This window comes from Nelumbo lutea, chromosome 1 (genome assembly GCF_056320005.1).
Source record: "Nelumbo lutea isolate HS-2025 chromosome 1, American lotus-T2T, whole genome shotgun sequence".
Classification (NCBI taxonomy): Eukaryota; Viridiplantae; Streptophyta; class Magnoliopsida; order Proteales; family Nelumbonaceae; genus Nelumbo; species Nelumbo lutea.
Genome location: NC_142684.1, coordinates 118,457,799 through 118,463,798, shown reverse-complemented (window position 1 = coordinate 118,463,798; position 6,000 = coordinate 118,457,799).

Here is a 6,000-nt window from a genome sequence, read left to right as displayed (position 1 = left end):
TTCCTGAAAGATTACTATGCCATTGGAACCATACTCCCAAGGGAAGTTGCCAGTAGGGAGGCTATAAACCAGGCCCCCAGGGAGGCGAAAGTAGCGGATCAGAGGCCTGAGTCTCTCCACTGTCATTAAGGAAGGGTCAAAGGTATCAAGCTCCCTCCCCCTAGAAGTATATGCCATGTCGCTAGAGGCCTCCCAAGCCTCCGGGATCTGCTCCCAGGCTCCCCCCGAGCTCGAGGGAGCATCATCATCCTGGTTATCGCCCTTGTGATAGGTATGGTATGGGTACCCATACATGGCTGACAGCGATTGGGACTCACCAGAGTAGACGGAACAGAGCAGACTGAGGAACTCGGGTAGACTAGGCGAAGTGCGCAACCTCAGAATCCAAAGACAGCAAGATGGCATGGGAGAAAATAGGGCCCGAGGGGGCCCCCTATTTATAGTCTCCATCCTTTCAAATTAACGGCCTGGATCAAAGCAGATCCAACGGTCTGTGGGCGCCCTGACCGCATGCCTTCTGAAAACCGAAGGCGGTTGGCGGCACATCTTCCATAATTAAGGTAGTCGCAGCCGCACGACGTTCGGAGTTAAAGGCCACCTCAATACGTTTTCGGAATCCGAAAGGCAGGGAAGTCAAAAGATCTCTTGATTCCCGCAAATGCATTTAATGAGGATAGTCAATCAAGTTTGAATTTCAGTCAAATCAGTCCATTGCACTTCATAAACTCCCCGTGCTAAGGCGGTACTCTTAGCTCGAGGAGTGGGGGGCAATTGATGAAGGATGATTTGACCCAACCTATGAAACGGTGACACGTAGACACTGACTCAGCGTAAGCGACAGCTCAGCATTGTGGCCCAGTACAACCAAGTAACGAGCCCATAAAGCAGCTCGCTACATCGTAGCGTGCAAAAGGAGGAGCTTGCCACAACACGAGCTCTGGGTTCCCCGAGCTATCTCTAAATGGATATTCTGAGGCAACTTTAGTTTGCGAGCTAAGAAAACTTGCTTGACCGAGCTCCCAAGCAGACAAGTCATCCCGAGGACCAATTCTACTAAGGGTACTCCTGAAGTATTCCGAGCTTGCTGCAAAGTATCTCGCGAATGGGCTGCACGACCATTCCTCAGGAAGCTTCTATCCGGCAGGCCATACCAATCAAACTGCGCCATGTCCCTTAATGACGGCGTAGTCCTTGTCCTTTTGACAGTCTGCACCCATGTCTCTCAGCAGGCAGAGGCGTGCCTGTCACTTTGGAGACGTGTCACTTACCCGGGCAAGGAGTATGTCACAACGGCCATCTGTGCAGCCCTGGCCGGTAACGGCTGTGGCAGGGGCCCAGTGACGGTTATGCCCGATCTCAGGGCAGAAGAGAAGCTTCGGCTTGAGACCTCTAATCTCTTGAATATAGTAATAAAGCGTGACCTATACTCTTAGCCTTCATTCTCCCTTTGCTTCCTGTACACAATACTAACTTAAGCATCGGGGTATTCCCACCGGGTAAAATCCCCGGGAATCCTTCCTTTCATCTTCTCAGGTGTCGTCTGTTGCCAACAAGGAGACAGTCAACAGCCAGCTAGGAATGCCTGGATCGTGCCGCATCACAAACTATAAATATATTTTAATAAATATGTGAAATTATAAGCAAGAGGTATTTAAGTAATTGACCCTTTATGTAATTTGCACTTTGGTCACCCGATAGGAAATTGGGAATGCACCTTCTAGTTGCCAATTCCCATGTACATGCAAAATAATATAAGATACATGATTTTGCACCCTACATATTTGTATTTATATTCCTTCCAAACTGAGCCTTGGGAACATTTGGTTCAAGCTATACAACTGATTGTTTGCCAAAGACTACCACACTTTGGGTACCATGCAAAATTACAAACAGCTAAGCATACGTATTACTAGCTAGCTGAACACAATGGCTATGAAAAGGATGTGGAACCAAGGGCAATATTGCATGCTAGCTATAAATGCTAAGTGAGAGAGTGAGGACTCCGGATCTTCTGGTCATAAGAACTCTGTTCACGCCTATCCACAATATACTACCCCCGTGAATTGAGAACATCTCGCTCTGCATAATATTATACAGATCTAGGATGAGATGTTCTCTATGTGTGACTGCGATAAACGTAAACAAAGTTCTCGTGGATAGGAGATCCAGACTCGAGAGTGAGTAATTATTGACCATATGCGTTTAATAATTGGCATGAGGGATTATCATTGATTCCACAGCCCGTTGCACAGCCATCACATTTAGCGAATCCGATATCGTTATGAACTAGTTATTAACTAGCAAGAGGAAACAATGCTGCATGAATTGCGAAACAGTTAATCAAGCCTACTGGAAGTTTGCAACATAAACTTAGACCTTAATTCTTACAACTAATCACTGACCTTAATTCATTACAAACCATGCTCCATCTCAAGTTTTCTTTATCGCTTTTTTTTCCATGTCTTGTCTTGTGAAAAAATAAGAAAGAATCCTGCAAAGAAGTGTAAGTGCACCTTTAATTGCTTTTTTGGAAACTTGATGCCCCATCTGTGGCCATGCACCGTTATTATGACCACCACCTTCACCTTTAATCATCATTGTTTGGATCCATCAGCCCATAAGTGGAGCTTTTCTTGCTACAAATTTTCATTATTTTTGGTTTACTAGTAATGCTACCTTGGTTAAAAGTGACCAGATGGTGTCCATCTTTACTAGGTGTGCTCTACATGGGAAAGCAATAGGCCCCCAAATGCATTAGCAAAACATATTTGTTGTGCATGAAAGTGGAGGTAGAGGATATAAAGGTAAATGAACTTGGAAGGCTTATCGGCTGAGGCGTGTCTGTAACACTGTCCTTAAGTAGAATTTTACCTCCTATGGATAATGTCCGGTGCAGTACAGGAAACCTGGCGTTCTGCTCTAAGATTCAACAGCTTTCAAGGCACTCAGTAACCGTGCACTCGGAATACTGAATAATACCAATCTCTAAACTCAGAAAATGAGTGTAGTATGTAGAGAATGAATGAATGCTAAGAGTAAAATGTGCAGGGTATAAATAGATTTTCTAATGCAAGAGAAAAAAGTGATGATTGTTCTGAGATCCATTAAAGGTTGTAACAAAGAGATGCTAAGTTAAGACTGACGGTTTTGATTAGAAAGAAGAAAATTAACAGTCATTTGTTTGAATATGAAATTAAAATAAGTTTAAAATGAAAGTACAACCGTTCGAATTAAAAGAAAACCAGTCAAAAAAAGTAGGTGAATAACCCACACCCACACCCACGCCCCAACCCGGCTCGGCGTGCACATGAAATAGAAGCCTGAAGCCATGAGACTATATGTATAGTACCCCATTTGGGTCCACATAAGGAAAATGCCATCTTCTAGTAATAATCTTTACACTTGTAATTTTCCAATGTGGGATTCAAGCAAACTAGGGGATTGAAAAGTTAGGCCCAAAAATGGAGGGAAAATTTTATTTGGTAAAGATCAAAGCTTATGTGAGCATGTAACTTGCGTGGGTGTGTGCAAATAAAGACAAAAAAGTTAAAATGACGATACTAACCCTACTAAACTTTTAAATTACACTTAAAACATATTATAACAATCTACAAACAGAGCACAACAAGAGATTAAAGCCATTTTCTCCATCCATTAATTCGATTGAATCAGGGGTGGAACCAAGAATAAAGTTGGGGGGGCGGGGTCTTGCCCCCCAAACGTTTTATTAAAACCAGTATTACTTGTATATAATTAGTGGTTGGAGGCAGTGGGGGACACTAATAAAGTGGGTCTTTGCCCCCCTCCAAACAAAGATGTCCCATTAAAATGTTAAGGACTGTTCTCTAACTCTCTAATTCCCCTTCACTTAACTCCAAGATTAAAAGAAATAAAAACTGTTTACGTTTCTTTCATAAAATTGCCTTAATAAACTCAAACCCTTATCTCCTATTTCTCTCCAAACCCTACCTCTTTTGCTCTCTATCTTATTGTCTTGTTTTTTGACAAGAAGTTAGGTAATTGGAATTAAAGTAAGGTGGGGTTTGATAAATCTAAAATCTGAAGTCTAAAAAGCTAAAAAGATATTAATGGCGTCTGAAATCTGCATCTAAAATTCATTAATTTTATTATTTTACCCCTAGAACATACTATTTGGTAATTTTCATTTCAATTTTTACTATTTCATAAAATATAATTTATTAAATTCAAAATAATATTGAAAAATATGAACAAATTATAAAAATTAAAAATTATTAATATAGGAATAAAATTGAATATATATATATATAATTTTATAAATAAAAAATAAATTATTAAAAGTTAAAATAATAACGGAAATAGTAATAAAGTCCATGAAGCAATGAAAAAATATTTAATAATTATCAAATTATTAAATTAAACCTATTAAACTATTTAATAATTAAAAAGTCTAATAATTAATAATTAATACAAATAAAAATTATAAAAATAATTTATTAAAATAAGAATAAAATTGGAAATGCATATAAATTTATAAATTAAAAATAAATTATTAATAATTAAAATAATAATAAATTATTAAGAATAAAATCGAAACGCCGCTACTGAGAGTTGAAACGACGGTGGTGGAAAGACAAGCGGGGAGAGAGAGAGAGAGAGAGAGAGAGAGAGAGAGAGAGAGAGAGGGAGAGGAAAATCGAATGCCACTGCAACTCTTTGCATTTCAGATCTGAATTTTCAAACTCAACCCAAACATAGGTGACGTCTAAAAGCAACATTTTCAGACTTCAAAGGTCTGAAAAGTGTTATCAAATGCCACATAAGTCAATTAGATTAAGAATTAAGTAGTACTTGTAGGATTTCAGATTTTCCACAAAGCCCATTACCAAAAGATATGGCAATCCTTACATGTAGAGCACAAAACCTTATATTTTGTATTTTTTTGTATGTATTTATACTCTACATGTTTGTATTTGTATTTGTACTCCTTTCAAACTGAGACTTTGTAACAATATTTTTGTTGCTTATGTTGCAAATCTCTATAATATAGTTGACTTAAAATAACTTTTTCATTATCATAAAGATAAAAAATTATATAACTCGCCCTCCTAAAGAAAGTTCCTAACTCTGCCACTGGATTGAATGTTTAGTTTTACACAAATAACCAGCAGGTTTAAGGTCAATTTTAAGCTCTATTTGATTTGATAGAAAATAAGAGAGAAACAAAAAGTTGAGGAAAATTTTTAACAAATTTGTGAAATTCCTTTATAAACTTTCCTTCTAATTTATCGTCTTTGTTAGTTAAATAAATTCTTTAGCCTGGCCTAAGACATTGAGGGTCCGTTTGGTTCGAATGAATAGGAGTCTGGAATCGGAATCCGGAATGATTCACTCCCATTCTGGATGTTTGGTTAAATGGAATGGAACTCATTTCCATTCTAGGCGGAATGGGATTCCCCCCACATGGGGGGAATGCCCATTCCCGACCCCACTCCAAGGAATGCCATTCCCATTCCGGGTCGTGTTTCATGTTTGCTACCAAAATGTCACACACCCGCAATCATTGAACGTTAAAGACATTTGTAGTTGCAAAGAGCTGGTGGTATTGAAACCTGTACAGCCAACGGTTCCTCTCCCCATTTGGAGTTAATACTTATCACATGGTACTTTCTATGAGACAAGATAGACCCTACTTAATAGACACCTCTTAATAGAATTTTTTTATGCGTTTTTATGTATTTTTTTGCAAATGGTGTTTTCTGCAAAATTTCTACTTTTTTTTTTTTTTGCAATTTCTGCAAATTTTGAGTATTTTCATGCTTTTTTCTGATTTTTCTACAAAATTATTGTAATTTTTGTATTTCCTGTAAAATTTCTGTAATTTTTGTATATTTTGGTATTTTCATGCATTTTCTGTTTTTTTTTATTAGGGGAAAAATTGAAAATCATGACTGATTCCGATTCCAACCTCTTAATGAACCAAACAGCGAAATAAGCCATTCCAATTCCTATTCCAAGAGT